The sequence below is a fragment of the Leptidea sinapis genome, chromosome 14 (genome assembly GCF_905404315.1).
Source record: "Leptidea sinapis chromosome 14, ilLepSina1.1, whole genome shotgun sequence".
In the NCBI taxonomy this organism is placed as follows: domain Eukaryota; kingdom Metazoa; phylum Arthropoda; class Insecta; order Lepidoptera; family Pieridae; genus Leptidea; species Leptidea sinapis.
This window is the reverse complement of record NC_066278.1, coordinates 1,073,180-1,092,777: the sequence shown is the minus strand read 5'-3', so window position 1 is coordinate 1,092,777 and position 19,598 is coordinate 1,073,180. Positions and strand designations below refer to the sequence as shown.

Here is a 19,598-nt window from a genome sequence, read left to right as displayed (position 1 = left end):
ATGTTTAAAATTTCACGCGTCGATTCTTTAAAATTATGTGTTGAAAATTTAAAATAAATTTTAATTTTAATTAAATACAATACAAATTTTGTTTTTCAATTTGATACTAGTCTTGTCACTGACAATTTTTTTTATTTACAACTTAATTTTACGGTTCAATAAATCATTCGATAAATGTAAACATTTTTAGAATACACTTACTTTACTTTAATGTCATGTTTTCGTTGACAGAGAATGTTAACCGAGATTCACATTAAATGTTACCTTTCCTTAAAATCAAAGTTTACCTTGCTTAACTAACCTAGCTTTGGGGAAAATGTATAATGCATGAGATATGGATCGAATCTACCATTGACGAACGGTTACCGACCCTGACTATTAAGCTAGAGGTTCTGGGTTCGAATCTCGGTAGGTGCAATCATTTATATGATGAATATAGATGTTTGTTTTCGAGTCATGGATGTTTATATGTATTTATGTATGCTTAAGTAAGTATATTGTATTAAATATATCGTTGTCACATATATACAATATGCTTAGCTTGGGGCAAGATAATTTGTGTAAAAGTGTGTCAATATTGTATTACAGTTTATTGAAATTCTATCATCTGTCATATCACAAAATATTCTGTATATTCTACCTTAGAATAAACAGTAATATATTCCTCACATAAGCAAACAACAAAATGATTTAACACTTGGCAAATGCTTCCACAACTTTTGTCAATATTTATTCATACTTGTGACTTGACAACCTGAAAGGTGCCTCTAAAGAGCTTTGCTATTGCGATATATTGCGAGCGTCTGACGCTATCTACTGACTTTTAAACATTATATTGTTTGTGCATTTCCGAAATAAATATAATTTTCATGTTATCTCAACACAATCTCTGTAAATAATAAAATAATACGATGCCGGCTAGATTATGGGTACCACAACGGCGTCTATTTCTGCCGTGAAGTGTAGCATTACTGTGTTTTGGTCTGAAAGTGAAATTACTGGGCAAATGAGACTTAACATCTTACGTCTCAAGGTGACGAGCGCAGTTGTAGTGCCATTCAGAGGTTTTGGGGTTTTTCAAGAATCCTGAGAGGCACTGCATTTTAATGGGCAGGGCGTATCAATTACCATCAGGTGAACGTCCTGCTCGTCTTGTCCCTTATTTTTAGTAGATATATATCTTTATTATTATTGTAAAGATTAAGAGTTTTTTGTTTGTTTGTTGTAGGATTTAATAATTATTTTTATGTACTACTAGTTGACCCGACAGACGTTGTTCTGTATATAATAAATAAAATAATGTTTTTTTTATGAATTTGTCAATAATATATCATAAAATCAGAATTGCTTCGTAAGCATGCACCCTGATGTTGTAATAAAATTGTTTCACAGCATAACTGTCAAACCGTTGCGTCAATAAATTCGACGGGGTACGCATCAAAGGAAAAACAAATTTGTTGTTTTTATTTAATTCCGAGCATTTTCCTATTTATTCACCTTCTAAACCTTCCCTGTACTTCCACAAATAATTCAAGACCAAAATTAGCCAAATCAGTCCAGCCGCTCTCGACTTTTAGCGAGACTAACGAACAGCAATTCATTTTTATATATATAGATATGATCTTTAGATTCGTGATGATATGTTATTTGGCATTAGGGTAATATTGATAGGTAGTTCTAGGAAAAAGCACTCGCGCACTACTTTGTCTCCCTGCTCTGTGGCGTAATGGTTAGTGACACGTAAACGTAATGTCTACAAAAGATATTACTCCTTAGTTCATCTTAAAAATTCCGCAATATCGTATGGCTACGTCAGGATAAGGACATGAGTCAGGGTTGGTATTTTATGGCAAGAATTATTATCACCATCATCAGCCGGAAGACGTTCACTGCTGGACAAAGGCCTCCCCCAAAGATTTCCACGACGATCGGTCCTGCGCTGCCCTCATCCAACGTATTCCGGCTATCTTGACCAGATCGTCGGTCCATCTTGCCTACCTACACTGCGTCTTCCGGTACGTGGTCGCCATTCGAGGACTTTACTGCCCCAACGGCCATCTGTCCGTCCTACGTGCCCTGCCCACTGCCACTTCATTTCGCAATCATTTGGACTATGTCGGTTACTTTGGTTCTCCTACGGATCTCGAATTATTATAAGAACCGTTTCTCCTCAGATTTAATCCCAGCAAGCCTTCAAAGTATTATTTTCTGTATCTGTCCACTTCCAAACCAAACATGCTACACATTAACTGTTAAATTCTTTGAAATATGGTAATAACATAACATTCGAAAGAAATCGAATCAGACATAAGCTTTATCCTTATGTGACGATTTCTATCAGTCCTCTCCTCCTGTAGTGTTAAAGAATTTCTTTCCAAAACTATTACTAACGGTTATATTTATAATATTGAGAGCAAAGTGTACATTGTAATCTATAATTAATAATAATAATAATATCTTTTACTTGACACACACATAAAACATTACATAGCTACAAAAATAAGAACAAAAAATTATAACTAAAACTAACCTAGAACATATTTTACAAAGCTTAAATAAATAACTTTCCCCAGATATTATATTATAGAAGCTGTGTGGCAGTGTTTGTCAAAAGGGATGCTACTCAGGTTACCCGTGACAATTGGTCACAGCACTGATTTTCAGTAGCTCCCGTTTGACGCTTGACGTCGCGGTGCTGAGTAATAAATTATTAGGCTGTTATAAATATTTATCCCAACATAATATTATATAAAAAAAAAAAACAACAAAATGTCCAACCTAGTACTGTTAATGCCCATTATTTTTTGAGCAACCAGAGCTGGCCAATCTGACCCGCCATTACGTATTGCTTCATTTTTACTCGAAAGTTTGATATTGTAATTACTTTATCCTAAAGGTTATTATTACATTTATTTAGTCTCTGTTTTTTTTACTTATACGGAAACCTTGGTCTGCGATTGAGACTCGCTCTTCTCTCAATTTTAGCTAGATAGCTTTGCTAGCTAGGCTAGCTACAAATGATGATACACTCATCATATTTAAGTGTTCGATAACTCAATTCGCTCGTATTTCAGCAGTCTTTTCAAAGTTCCAAAAGTTTAAACTGCAAAAATGGTTGGAAACATACCAACTATTCTCATGTAACTTTATTGGCGTAAGCCGCAACATGGCGCCTCTAAAATGAAAACAAACAGCAATTGAGAGCGGATGTCGGTCCGGTCTACGACAGCTAGGCCTCTCGTATCTTGACCAAGACAAACAGAACACACCTACTATCACTGAATAACCACTCTCTACACATCCGCCTACGGCTCGTAAAGCCGGCTCCAGACGAGTGTAACGCGTAATGTAATCAATGAATCGTGTGTTACGCGTAAGCAGGCCTGTCTCACTCCCCGTGTAGGTATCGAAATACGCGCGGCGACCTCTACAGAGTAGGCCATACAGTAGGGACGCACACGCGAGCTTTGTCGTCACCTACTTCACAGATCCGACCGATATTTTACAAATGAAGAAACATAAAAAAAGAGAATATTAAAAGGTCATTGTGATCCAAATTTAAATTTATTAAGCTCCCTAAAGACGCTCAAGCAATCTAATTTAAAGTGATTATTATTATTATGAAATTACCATTTATGATAGCTACCTATTTATTACTATACTAAGTAGGTTCAATGGATTTTTACATTAATTAAATAAATCAAAATTACGATTTCATAGCTACTTATTTCATAGAAAAAACTAAGCTATTTTTATAAAGTGACCTTATCTAGGTAGGTACCTACCGTTTTAGGTAAAGAAGACAACCCTAACGTCGTCAGAAGAGGGAAGAGTTACACGATAGAAAGAGAGGCAACTTCTAGGTGAATAAAGATGTAGGTTAAAAGCGCTGTGTGATCTGAATTATACCTTATTGTATGGCCGCAAGAGTTCCTATTTCTTTAATTGATTTAACGGAGTGATGCTTCTATTCTTGTACTATTACACTTTATTTGGCGTAAGCGTTAGCTTCAACGTTGTGGACAGCAAACGAATTCAACGTATTAGGTGTTGTCCACTTGTAAGGTTCTTGTAATGGCTACTATTTTTATGTGGATATATTTATTATTAGTCGTTAACTATGGGCCTTATGAGCAGGCTCATGGTCGCACAGAGGGTAATAGAGAGGGCTTTGCCCAGACACGAAGAGATACGTAGATGAAGTGGCAGTGTGCGAGGCATGTAGCTCGACGGACAGATGGCCTTTGGGGTATTAAAGTCCTGGAATGGCAACCACGAACCGGAAGACGCAGTGTTGGTAGGCCCCCCACAAGATGGGCCGACGATCTGGTCAAGTTTGGCGGAATAGATTGGATGAGGGCAGCGCAGGACCGATCGTTGAATAGATCTTTGGGGGAGAACTTTGTCCAGCAGTGGACGTGTTCCGGCTGAAATAATGTTGATATTTATTACCTGACTAGAAGAATCGTTTGTTGCGTCGATAGTGGAAATTACTAAATGAAATAAGGGAAGATCTTCAATACTTATTATCATATTTATAACGAGCACTGCAAACGCCATTATGTTTATGTTACAAACGGAAAGCTTATGTTACACACCGCCGGTGCGTCAATTAAAATTCTAATACTGGTAGTTTCGTCCGCACCCAAAAATTCGTGTTTCATTACACGACAGACTACACTTACACCCGTCTGGACCCGGCTTAAGTCGTACAGTTACACGTAACAATGCATCATAAAGGTCGTTCGCTCGTGCCAATCTAAATTCGTTCGATTCTCAAATGTAGAGTAACAGTCAGTTTTCATTATAGCTTGAATAATTTGAGGTCTGCATAGCAATCTACAATTTTGAAATGTTCCATACATAAGTATTTTATTAAAATACAATTTTTAGGTGCGTTACGAATATAAATTCGCACCTAGAAAATAAGTATTTATATGGAAAATTCCGTCAAAACAAACATTAAGTATAATATCAACAATAACATACATAATATGGTAAGTAATACATGCCTCAGTTATAGGTGAAAACGACATATTAATTAAGCCACAAAAGAAAATAAAAACTGTACATATAAGAAAATTTAATTAATTGAGGATAAAATCTAGGGATAACCTTGATCTTTACTTTGTGTTAATATATATATATGACTTCTACACAGCTCTATATTTTCTACACAACTCATATATACACGCACATAATTTCTCTGATTAATGCGAACCGGTATCACAAAGTTAAACAAAAAACTTTAGATGCGGTTTCGATGTCTTTCCAGAACCCCGGTGACTGATGTTAATGCTTGGAAAGTTTATCAGTTTTTATCCGTTTAAATCTTTCACAATCTATATAAATACATTTCTACTTTGTGTTGTAATTCTAAAGTGATTTCCCTCACTTGTGGGATTAAATATACAAATTTGATTAGTATCAAAATTTATGGACGATAGGACTCGAACCCGTGTCTCTCGTTCTGTCTGAGCGCTCTGACCAACTGTGCCAACCGTCCGAGTGACGTATCGAACGTAAATTCTACTTTACATATCAATGGAGAAAAGGTTCAAAAATGGCTTCGCTTATTATTCTGCCGCACTCACGACCAAACTAAACTCACACACGCATGAGAACCACATGAGTGTCACAACTGCGTGCAACATACTGTTTTTTTTTACTATTTATAAATTCTAAATCCATAGAAATCTAAGTAAGAAGATAATAGAAACGTAACTGTTTATTCCTTGTAGAACTCCTATTATATAATATGTTACAGGTGATGCGATAAGGTTTAGTAAACTTAGGTTTAACTGAGCATAACCCAGGCGCTTTGGGTAAAGTCCAAAAATTTAAGTTGTGCAAAATGACGACAACACCAATAATATAAGGATCTTATAGTGAAAAATTATCGCCATTATCGTGGGACACTCAGAAAATTTTGCGAAAAAAAAATGTTATATATAGCCAATTTTTTTTTATCTAATTTTCAATAAAAACTCTCCACCAGTATCTATACAAAGTTTAATACATCCGAACCAATTTTCAACGCACTTTTTCCAATTCGCTTCAGACACCTCTTCTATAGCCTTCTCGAACGCTGATGACGTCTTCCGGCAAGGAAAACTGTATTCCTTTGATTTGAATTCAGAAGTTTAGTTTAAAAAAGCCTTGAAATATAATATGTATTTTGATTGGTAGGTATAAGTGGTTCCAGTTTGTGGAATAATTTCTAGACTTACATACACTGAAATTCGAAACAATCCAAGAGTTGTTTCGCGTCCGACGTTCTGAGTAAACACTACATTTTTTTATGAAAATAAGGGACGAGACGAGCAGCACTTTCAGCTAATGGTAATAGATACGCCCTGCCAATTACAATGCAGTGCCGCTGAGGATTCTGGAAAAACCCAAATATTCTGAGTGGCACTACAATTGCGCTCGTCACCTTGAGACGTAAGATGTTAAGTCTCATTTGCCTACTAATTTCACTAGCTACGGCGCCCTTCAGACCGAAACACAGTACACTGCTTCACGGCAGAAATAGGTGCCGTTGTGGTACCCATAATCTAGCCGCCATCCTGTGCAAAGGAGCCTCCCACTGGTACATACTCGATGGTAGTCTATTAGTCTCATATGAAACGACATGTACAAAGCAATGTCACTCCACCTTCTTATTTATATTTCTACAGGTTTATGAGCGGATTTATAGACGATAGTTATTACTTTTTTGCTAACTGTACTGCTATTAATGTAAATATATGTATAACGATTTTAGATTATCTTAACCATTGACACGGCTTATAAAATCCTAAAACCTGTGCATTTTATAATAAAGGCATATAGTGACTTTGTTTAAATATTAAATAAAAAACAATAATTAAAAAAAACAACCGACTTCAAAACCACTATTACAAAATAATAGATATAATATACACTAAAATGTATAAAAATAATTGCGTATTTTTATACAATCTAATTCTAGTTACGATTATTGTTATTTTTGGAATCGGTGTCCTTCCGCCGCGACCTGCTCTCGCCTCTCGCCTCCTCACAACTCAAGCACATCTCACCTTTAACTATGTATGTAGTTACAAACCTATCTTGGCGGACACCAACAAATTACAATGGAAAAATTCAAATAAAAAAAAGAATTATCAAAATCGGTCCAATCTGTCGAAAGTTTTGAGGTGTCAAACATAAAAAAAATACCGTCGAATTGAGAACCTCGTCCATTTTTGAAGTCGGTTAAAAATATATTGTAACAAGTAAAGGCATACAGTTATATCCGCAACTTCTATAGCGTCTTCTTCATTTATACATAAAATTACATTACTTGGATACAATGAATGTATTAGCATAGTTAACTTAAGATATAACTTATGCAATGTGAATTATCATAGTAATAAGCAACAGGGCAACGAACCGATAACAATAATTGCAGGAGACTGAATGCACATTTGGGCTTCTCTTTTGCATTTTATGAAAGTCCGAAGATAAACATGGTCTTAACCTGGAAGTCAATTTGAGGGTCGAGCGTTGGAATTCATTGAGGAGTTGTCGGGATTAACTGCCACAGAGCACCATTTCTTCAGGATTATTTTCGCATAAATAAAACATAGCCCAAAATGAAGACTTAGATATTTTCTTGTGCTGTTTTTTTCTTAATTCTATAGATTGCGAAGTTTTTTATTTGTTTCATATCAAAAGAAAAGAAAACTCAAAATAATATGGTATGTTTTCAAAGTGATAACCCTTCTGGTATTAATTACGCAATATTAAGTCAAATCAAAATCACTTTATTCATATAGGTCAGAGAAATGACACTTAAGAATGTCAAAAAAAAAATCTTATTGAATCTACCGCTACTTCGTAAAGGGTTAAGCTAATGAAAAGAAGTAGCAAGAAACTCATTGTCACTCTTTTAAATCAAGATTTTAATTTTCATCGTTTTACAAATCATTTCGATTACAATATAATATGTAAAGTGATGGAACAAACAAATAAAACTGAAAACAAGATTTTATTTTATCAACGATACGTCACTCGAACGGTTGGCTCAGTTGGGAGGAGCGCTCGCACGGAACGCGGGAGGTCGCGGGTTCTAGTCCCGCATTGTTCATAAAATTTTGTTTTCAGTTTTATTTGTGTATAAAAAGTCAACAATACGAGAGAGGGAAGACCTGTGAAAGGTTCTTGACTAAGCTCTACACTTGAAGGTCCAAACGACAGTCCTATCGGTTCGGAAATGCAGCAGTCGGAAGACAACTCCACTGTGCGGCTGTGTGAGGCAAATAGTTTAGGTGGCAGATATCAACGTGATGTGTCTTTTTTTCTTTTTATGACAGTAGGGGACGATACGAACAGGACGTTCAAATGATGGTAATGTGCAAAGGTGTTATTTCATATTTTGATTGTGGTGTGTGATGTCATCAGCGGACGCCGATGAAAATCGGCTGCAGGCGTTCTCCATTATATATGCGGTATTTTTTAAGGAAAAGAAAGACAAACGAGCGTACGGGTCACATGATGTGAAGTGATCACCGCCGCCCACATTCTCTTGCAACACCAAAGGAATCACAGGAGCGTTGCCGGTCTTTAAGGAAGGTGTACGCCATTTTTTTCCGAAGTTACTCATGTCGTAGCGTAAAGTTGATGTAGAGAAACTCCAGATCTCTATGCCACGGCAAACTTATTGTACTTAATGTTTTAGAAGATATTAAAGAAAACGAGCTTCACTGTCATTAGACCAGTGGACATCGAACAATAACCACATCTCTATTCAAACATATAAAAACCTCAAATATACATCTAAAACAGATAAAATGATATGAATTCTACACTTTATTATTAAATTATGCCGTGCATATTGAATAGGCGTTTATTCGTAGATCCTATTAAATACTGCTCGACAATAAATTATTAAAGTTGTAAAATGTTATAGTAAAACCTCGTAAAAAGGCGATACGAGGTATCGTTTGAATAAAATATTAGTATCGTAAGTAGTGCTATTTTGAATGAACATGTATAAACACTATAGAAGGGCCAGTCGACCTCGAAAAGCAAAGAAATATGAGACAAAGATGCGATTGTTTTGACTTTAATCTTAATATTAATCTATACACACATATAAATAAAATTGGAGTGTCTGTTTATAATATTGAAATAACCATTGTTTACTACACGTACGAGTATGTTAATTTAGAAAAAATCATTTTTTTTCGAAAATAAAGTAATTTTGCAATGTCCAATGTCAATTTTCTTTGAGAGAATTATTTATTGACGCACGTTTTGACAGTTCTGCTGTGAAATACTTTCATTATAACAACACGGAGGATGTTTTACGAATTAAGTCTTGATGTTATGAAATATTATTGACAAATTCATAAAACACAGTATTTTATTTATTACTAGTTGACCCAGCAAACGTTGTATTGCCATATAAATTATAAAAAAAATTTGGGGTGTAAAAAGTAGATGCAACCGATTCTCAGACCTACCAAATTTATTGTACTACAATAATTATTGTAAGTATTGATCCATTGCCATATTGCAACCCTATAGCGGATTTGTGGATGGAACAGAATAATATAAAAATCGCGATACAAAAATAGGGGTTGATCGTAGAGGGTTTAAAATTTAGGGTTGTATGTATTTCTTAATGTTGTACCATAAAAAAAATTACGTCCAAAAAAAATTAGGGGTGGACAACCCTTAACATTTAGGGGGATGAAAAATAGATAATAGCCGATTCTCAGACCTACTGAATATGCATATAAAATTTGGCAAAAATCAGTAGAGCTGTTTCGGAGGAGTAAGGTAACTAACATTGTGACACGAGAATTTTATATATAAGATATACAGAACAACGTCTGTCGGGTCAGCTAGTTTTTTTATTTAAGTATACATTCAGAACGTGAATTTTGTTGTAAGTATTGCTAATCTATACTAAATAACTGGAGAGGCGGTTTTCATCCTTCAGTTACATGTACTGTGAAAACTACTGAACCCATCGGAAAAACACTTTAAATACCTTAAGATGCAGCGTGTTTCGGAAAATGTTTTAGTGTATATTTATTGACTTAGAAATACCAAATATAAATATAAATAATATATATATATATATATGCAATTAAACAATCAATGGCATTTTTAATATAATGTGAGAAGTGAGAATGTAAAAATAATAACACGAACTTGATATAGGTACGTTCACAAAAATTGTCACCTTTTTGCTCTTAATAGTGATTGTCATTATTATAACACTAGAAATAAGAGCTTACTTGTGATTCTAGTAGGCTTCATAAGATACATAATAGCTTTGAGGGTGAATTTATACATTTTTTAATAAAGTCCCAGCCACTGTTTAAGAATTTTTATAAATCCTACTACTCCACAGCTGAATATCTAAGTGATCCGACAGCCTGGGACTAGATTATGATTATTTTATAGCAATAACAATGACAGTACAATATTGTATATTTGATTAAAAAGAGCGCAAAAAGAGAATGCTGGGAGAGTCTCTTGCGCCGCTTCTTCTCTCTCAAAGCGCCATTTGTTTCCGAAACGGTAGTAGTGTCTAATATATAAGAAATGACATCAAAAAGAATTCTAAAGGAATCAATTTTGAGAAAACAAATGCCTTTTATGACTTTTGAAGTTCATAATGTTAAGCAAAAAAATGTGTAGGTAAGTAAATGTCATTAGCTTAACAATATTCTTTTGAGGATCTATTGTAAATTCTCAGTAGTAAAATAAGCGAGGAACTATAGAGGTTGGAGGTTGGTCCCTATATTAACATAATTGATTTCACAAACTATATTAATTTAATTTTAAGTTTTTTTTTTAATTCTAAACATTGGCCGGTTAGCGAAAGATTTATAAGCCCAGTATAACCTGCAAGTTTTTCTAATAAAGTTTTCACAGAATATTTATCAATGATAAATAATAATTACTTTTGCGTTCTTCTCATATGAATCCTTGACAGGATTTATTTAACTTCTGTCTGCACCTAAATTATTCGTGCAATTACTACATCCCTTTCATGTATCCAAGTAATTATTTCAATTATTGTAACGAACTAAACCATAAAAAATCATTCCACAAGTAATAACTGCAAGTAATTAAATCCAAAACAAAAAGTTGATTTACCTCTGCCGGTAGGCCTTTATGCAGCCCAGCTTAAAAATAACTTACGAATCACTTCACAACATGACACTTATAAAACTTCATTTCCCATTCACAACACTGCCAATCGATTTAACGTCGAATTTCGCTTCACAAAAAAACTGTATTCGTATCACAATCGATCAATCTCACTTCAATTAAATCGCTTTTTAGGCGTCGAATCGATATTCAAATTTAGAATGTTGAGAGCTGTCACAATTAACTTTTGTAGTCTTTAGAGTTTTATATCAGCATACAGCGAGTACGCGATCGCGAATACGTAAACGGTAATGGAAATGTACACGCCGGCGCGCGCGCTACTCGCGTCCACTATCCGCATGTGCTCACAGCTGACTGAATCGCGATTCAGAATACAACTACAAAAATAATTAGAGGCCTCCAATTTTTCTAACAATCATCAAACCGTTATGCGATAGATTTATCTGCAATTATTATACACTTCAAGAAGCTATTTGCCAATTGTATACCACAAATCATCAACAGAGTTCGCTTTTGTAAATTATCCGCAGCGTAGATTCGCACTAATCGTCAGGTGATCCTATCCTTTTTTGAATGCCACGTCGAAAATACTCCCAAAACAATGCGGATGCTGAATTGCCCAGGGTAATGTGTTATAAATTGTACAGATTTACTCCACGTTACAACTAAGTAGATGTGATTTATGCATGGGCGCATGACACTGTGTCGAATTAACAATTACTTATATTATGTAGAGCCTACTGGATGTAGGACCGTTATGATTACAGTTTTGTCTGTAACGAATAATTCACATATTCTAGGGTAATTTATGGTTATTCGATACTGAACCAAGCGAACGGAACATATTTGTTATTATTTACCCTCACTTCTGGGATTAAAATATATATATATATATATATATATATATATATATATATATATATATATATACAATTCAATTTGTACTAAAGTTTATGGACGATGACGGATTCCAATATCATATTCTCGTCTCTGGAGACGGCGTAAGTTACAGACCTAGAGCATACCCAACCCCCCAACCCCAAATAAGTCGTGTCAATTTTGATCTGTCAATGTGTGCGTTAGCTTGTGGATTAATAGTAAAAAAATAAAGAGCTAATGTCAAGTGTGGCGGACTGTTTACAACTTGTCAATTGACCCTTTTCTTGACAATGTATCTCTGCAAATACATACATCAAAGTTCGAAAAATTCTAAGCCCATAATTTTTTTGCTAAAACGAAAAATATCTATGAAAATATTTAGATGTTTTTATGCTCTTCGAACGCAAATTATTTTTTTTTGAAGTAACACGGTTGAACTTTCAAATACCTCCAATTTTCAACCAGCGACGTGCTCCTGCGCAAACAGGTAAGAAAAATTTAAAAAATAATGTATTTTTAGGTTATTATATGCATGTTTTTGTTAAATTATAAAATATAATCGTTTTTCTACTAAATTAAATAATTTATGTTATAATAATATTATGTTTATTTGGGGTGTATCTCATGGTACACACTGCCAATTTCTCTAAGAGCTTCTACAGAATCTTCCTGTATCTACACGTGCACACCGCCAACCCCATAAGCGATTCATTATACTTAAAAAGGTTAGCTTATTTTCTGTTTTTCTACGTAAATAAGTTGCAAGAGCTTTCAATGGGCAGAAAAATACTTTCTTTGGTCCCAGAACCCAATCAATCTAATCTAATCTAATGATGTGGAAAATTCGGAGTCCGATTGTGTATTTGACAAAATTATCTTTCAAAAGCACTTTAGTTATGAATCTTCACCGGTTACTTTCCTTCTTTCTTCGCTTCAAAATCTTCACTTACTTTCTGATGATGAATGTGACCTAGGAAAAGTGCAAACGATATCCGTTTCCAGCCCTTCAGTACTAGCACAACCACTTATTGGAACCATTTCCGTGGACTCTTCAGCTCAAGATTCTTCTTTCGTTCATTCCTCCGTTACCAACGGCCTACCTGATTTGTTGTCAATCCAAAAGAACTAGGATTAACCGAATAGTACCTGAAACACCTGAGCTATCGCCACCAACAGTAGTGGCTTCACCATCATCATCCAACATAAAGAATACGCGTTCTAAGCTGTCAAGATTAGCTGTAAAGAGACCAGCGCCTATACAAAGAAAGCAATTAAATTTCTATTACGTAAACAAGAAATTTGAACACGAGGCTGAAATACATATTTAGTATGAGTTACCAACTACGAACAGTATTAAAACGCCACTAGAATATTTCCATTATCTCCTCGATGACAACCTGAATATGATAACAGAACAAAGTAATTTATATAAAAATCAAACGATCGGTCGCTCTCTTAATTTTTCAAAGTAAGCTGGTACAAAAATTATAACAATCAATTTGCGTGTGGGAATTTGCGAATTAAAATTGCGTTGTGCGGAGAAGAAGCTTTTAACCAACAAAGCTCTAAAGAAAAGAAAAAGGACGAGGCTCACACTCTCAAGTTGTGTGCAATAAAAATAAAGTATGTATTGTAAAATGGCATGATAATAAAGTTATCAACGTTGCTAGAAGCTATGTGGAAGAGACGCCAGTTCGTCTGCTGTCCTGAAATTATCAGGCACTACAAATCGCATATGGCTACCGCATTTATCACGGGGAGTGTTCCGAAGAGCTATTTAACCTGATTCCTGCCACCGCATTCCACCTTCGCACGACACGCCTCAAGTTAGGATATCATCCTCACCATCTGGATGTGTGACGCTCCTCCACAGTGCGGTTTTCAAGGAGCTTTCTTCCACGTACTACAAAGCTGTGGAATGAGCTTCCTTGTGCGGTGTTTCCGGGACGATACGACATGGGTACCTTCAAAAAAAGCGCGTACACCTTCCTTAAAAGCCGGAAACGCTCCTGTGATTCCTCTGGTGTTTCAAGAGATTGTGGGCGGCGGTGATCACTTAACAACAGGTGACCCGTACGCTCGTTTGTCCTGCTATTCCATAAAGAAAAGAATGGGAGGTGAAGATCTTACGAATGTATTGCTTGCCGATTGCAGAACTGCAATGAAAATTCATAGGTGGTACGTGCCAATATTTTCACAGATCTTGTTTGCTATGTGCGTAAATCTGATTGTATGCCTCCAGCATCAAAGAAAACCATCAAAAAACCTCGTACTGCAAGGCCAACTACTACGACAATTTGATCGATATAATCATTTTCCGAGATTTGGACCCAAGGGTCGATGCAAACTTTGCATAAAAGGGCAGACCAAGGTTATGTGCATGAAGTGCAGTATGCCCGTCAGAAATTGTTTTTTTAATTTCCATAGCAAGCATCCCTGAGGAAATCTCATTTTGTCATATTGTTTCTCAGAGAAGCTTTTGTATTTTTGTTTATTTTTATTGGTTTTTCAACAGGAATGACATTTTATGTTATTTTTTTTTATAATTTAACAATGAAGTCATAGGTAACCTGGCTATGTATCTTTAGAGATACATTGAAATCATAACATATTATGAAGGACTCTTGGCACTGTATCCCACAGGATACATGTTTTTTTTAAAAACTACTCACATCGGATTTTTTCTGCATTTTTCTAGGCATCTTTGGGACACAAAAATTTACGCTATATGAACAATTATTTTGATATTCAAAGATTTTTTTCTCTGCCAAGTAAAGGGTTAAAATCGGTTACAGTCACAATAGATTCGCTTCCCTTTTCTATCTTACTGTTTTCTTTGTTTTTGTATGTGCTAGTACAATGTAAGTCTTAAAACTTTAACAATTTGTTATTAAATTAAATCTATTAGCTTCAGTGAGAGCCATTTTGGTAGAATACAATATACTGTATATAAATATTTTGTTGAATTAATAAATACCAAACTTACTATCCTTATTAAAGTCAATGTGGACGTAATGACCAAAATAGTGGCTGGACCAACACAAAATGACAAACGTGAACAAATCTAAGTGGAGGAAACTGTCGAAACGTAAATGCCGACAGTATGGGGTAATCAAAACTTGTCATCAAGTGTAAATAAAAAGAACATTGAAAACTACAACCTTAATAGCTTGCAATAAAGACTATATTCTTTGATTCAACTTTACACACATTGGTGAGAAGTCATAGATCAAAGTGTTTGACTTTGAACTATGACTTCCTACGCATTGTTCATATTGCGATCTCCAGAAAAAGAAACGTAGTATTTTTAAACGAAGTTCTTACTGTCGCACTATTTACGCATAAAATAACTTAAATAATATTTACTCAAGTAGCCGAAGCGTTTTTGAATCGTCATTTTTTTATGTATGTACACCGATTACTCTGAGATTTATAATCCGATTTACGTAATTCTTCTTGTGTTCGATGCGTCATAAAAAATTTTACATAGTTAGGCCCAGTAGTTTTCACTTCATGAACATTTATGTGAAAATTTTTGTCTACCTGGATGACATAATTGTTTTCTCTGTACGGCTTTTTGTTGGATTTTTCATTCAGGTTGATAATATATTATTATTAACTGATACTGAAACGTAAAAAATAAAAAAAACTACGTTTAAAAAAAACGACATCAAAAACTGAAAAGCAAATTCGTACTTTCCAAATACATTTTTAATCGTCAAATTTAATGATTCTACACCACCCTAGTTTTGAATAATCTTGTTGATTTGAAAAACTGTAGGTTCCTCCACTTTGATTAGTAGGTACAATAATTAAAATAATAATACCTACATATGCCCGTGTTACAATATTAGGTCAACGTGCTATTCGTCTATTCCAGTAAGTAGAAACTTAGCTCTGGTCTAATAGTAATTATTGCCAAGATGAGTCTTGTCCATCCAATCGTTTAAAAGTCAAGCCCATTTCTATTCTCCAGTTTCATGCATAGTATTGTGAACCACAAACTCTTCCGTTAGCTCATCATGAATAACCGTTACCATGTCTTTCACCATCTGGCACTCAGATTGCCTGACAAATTGTTGGGCTGCAGCAAATGAAAGCACATGATCGATTTGATAGCCTGGATTATACAGGCGGATGTCTTGATCTCAAAATAACTCAAGGGTCCCAACTTGTGGGCTTAACGAAGCCTTATCTGACCACTCACGCATATCTTATCCACGTTAGAGCTAACATTCCTACCGTTCTTTTATTCCCTATTTACAATCGTGGCATTATATAGTCATTATCAGCGGTTGTCTTTCTACCTAAACCTCTGTGAACACTTTGTGTGAGTGTATTTAAGCTATATATATAATAAGCTGTGTGTTATTGCCTATCTTTATATCTTTTGCATATTCAACTTCATAGTCAAAGCCCAAATGATTGCGAAACTGAAGTGGCACTGGGCAGGGCACATAAATCGACGGACAGATGGCCGTTAGGGCAGTAAAGTCCTCGAATGGCGACCACGCACCGGAAGACGCAGTGTTGTTAGACTGAAGGGACTAGCATACATGGTCATGAAATAAGTAAAAACAAGTTCACAGAAGGGGGCATTGAAAACATTTAAGCGGACGACTAATTAATTTTCTTCGTCCGGTTGGCGGACGACCTTCGTAATAATATTCAACATTAACATTATTTTATATTTTGTGTTTTTAATTCTCTCAATAACGTTCAATCTTGGCACAAAAAAATCTCTCAAAAAGTGGACTGTTGCTTGTAACTCGCACACTAAGGGTGCCATACTGAATAAATAACACGAACAAATATATTGTATTATATATAAAATATAATATACAGGTCCACCCAAACCGGTCAGTATGGGAATTTCAGAATATATAAGAGATAGAAGGATATATTCTAAGGAACCACGATATCGATTTTACAGAAAACAAAAACTGCATTCATAGATTTTCAACCCGGAATCGAACCCGGTCATTTTGGAAAAAAAATACATTTTGATAGTGTAGGTTGTAAGGAGTGATTGTTGCTATGAAACCTTGTGTCTAAAATTAAAAGAAATAGCTTTATTTGATATTGTTTCATGTAACTTGTCGGTTTTACTAGTTAAAAAAATGCAGGCAATAAACAATCGTCATGTTGTCTAGGTATACCAGTAAAAAGATTTTATTTTGCTGTTATTTGAAAATGGAATGTCAACTTCTAAGATTGCCGAATTTCAATTTTAAAAAATGAACGCTTCATGTCTGCGTACTAGTAAAAATATGTTTTTGCAATTATTTGAAAATGGAACGTGAACTTCTGGATTACCAAATTTCAATCAAAGAGAAAACGAATGACGGGAAATTTAACTCTCATTTGTAATTTTACAGAATTTTTTTTCTTTGTGCTGTGTTGTTTGTTTGTGTGTAATTTCTAAATACCCATTGACAAACGGTGAGAATTTAGATTTATTAGAAGCTTACTTTTAAAATGACAGAAATTGCACCCGTGCACTAGATTGGTATCGTATGAAATATCTCTCACGGATTTTACCTACTCGCAAGATATTTCCGAAAATAGTTAACAATTTAAATAATTATGGAAGCTTCAAAAAACGAAAACAGAGAAGTCCACTAAGTTATGACACTGACATGGAAATAAATGTTTTAACGTATTTCGAAGCTTCACCAAATGCCTCCACTCGTGATGCAGAACGTGATGGCGTTACACGTACCACTATTCAACGAATTCTAAAAAAAACACAAATTCAAGTGCTATCGAAGTGGACGTTTGGTTTAGGCCTTACATGCAGGTGATTACGGCAGACGACTTGAATTTTGTCACTGGTCAAAAGAGCAGATATATTTAGACAGTAATTCTTTAAAGTACGTAATATTTTCTGATGAAACACAATTTTCCAATAACGGGATGTACAACCGCAAAAATCATCACTATTGGTCTCGTCAAAACCCCTTACGAGTGCATGAAGGACGACGTCAAGTTAGATTTTCATTTAACTGCTGGGTTGGACTTCTTCACAATAAAATTATTTTCTTAAAAATCTATAATGGACGTTTGGACAGATTCAAGTACATCGAAATATTAGAAGATGTTTTAGATGTCACGAGAGAAATGTCGGTAGAACAAAGAGAACGAGTGTATTTCCAACAGGATGGAGCACCGGCACGCAATAGTCGGATTTTTTAAATAATCATTTCCAACAAAAATGGATTGGAACAACCGGACCTATCAAATGGCCCGCGAGGTCACCCGATTTAACCCCACTAGATTATTTCTTGTGGGGTTACGTTAAAGATAAAGTCTACAAAACTAGCTACGACACCACTGAAGATCTAAAAATAGCCATAGAGACTATTTTAACCCAAATTCACAACTTCAAAGTACAAAACGCCATAACAAAATAGTTACCTAAACGAGTTGACTATTGCATTCAAGAAAATGGTTGCCATTTTGAACATTTACTATAATAATAACATTTAAAAAAGCAATTTCTTTTAATTTTAGACACAAGGTTTCATAGCAACAATCACTTCTTACAACCTACACTATCAATGTGGCAATAAAACAGAAATGTCTTTTTTTTTCCAAAATAACCGGGTTCGATTTCCGAGTTGTGTATAATTTTTTTGAAAATCTATGAATGCAGTTTTTGTTTTCTCTAAAATCGATATTGTGGTTCCTTAGAAGATATTCTTCTATCTCTTATATATTTTAAAATCCCCATACTGACCGGTTTGGGTAGGCCACATGGCTTATACAAAATGTAGTTAAAACAGTAACACTTTACACTTTGCTGTTGATATTATTGTAATGTCAACTACTGTTCTGTGAGAACTTTTTTAATTTCTCTAAAGGATCAGAGATATGAGAGATCGAAAATTAGGTGCTCCGTCAGAGAACCTAGGTGAGGTTACCTATATAGCCCATACGCGAAGTGGCTAATAGCTATGCGCTTGCGTAAATGCGTTCTGTGGTTTCTGGTTTGTCGTGCTCACTAAAATGGCAAGCTTATGGCTGATTCTGTACTGGATCGTCCCTTCCCTCAAATAATATGTGCGACAGGAACGATAGCTGGTGCACTCGTTACTTGTATTCGAGTACTGTTTGTGATGCCTGGTCGATTTGTTATAATTAGTAAAACCATTGTATTTGTTGATGAATTTTCCTAAAGGATTTGAACTTTAATTACTACTAATAAAATATAATATTAATAATTACGAACTTTATCATACAAATTTAAGCAAAATGGTTAAATTTTAAGTAGAGCTATTTAGTGATTATTGCATAATATGTAGAAGAACATTCTTTTTTGTTATTTGGTTGAGTTCTCGTGACAGGTTTCATCATGCTCGCTTAAATATCACTGCTTGTGGCGGCGACGTGGGACGAGTCGTTCCCTTCCCTAAAATATGGTCGAGGAAGGCGATGGCTGGCCCATGCGTCATGCTCGTGAACGGGGGCTACTCGTGGCAGGATGATTTTGTAACCAAAAACTCAGCTTTATGTTTTTAAAATCAAAGTTATTATCATATTTTATACAATCGCTAATTAAATGC

At 35.0% G+C, this 19,598-nt stretch overlaps 1 protein-coding gene across 1 annotated transcript in view; it reads right to left on the bottom strand.

The window, feature by feature from the left end:
* LOC126968057 (apoptosis-stimulating of p53 protein 2) overlaps positions 1 to 11,494 on the bottom strand; it is a 395,431-nt gene extending 383,937 nt beyond the window's left edge. Inside the window, exon 1 of the mRNA XM_050812856.1 lies at positions 11,140 to 11,494. The gene's annotated coding sequence lies outside the window, so the exon portion shown is untranslated. The remainder of the gene's footprint in view (positions 1 to 11,139) is intronic.
* Between the last annotated feature and the right edge of the window lie 8,104 nt (positions 11,495 to 19,598).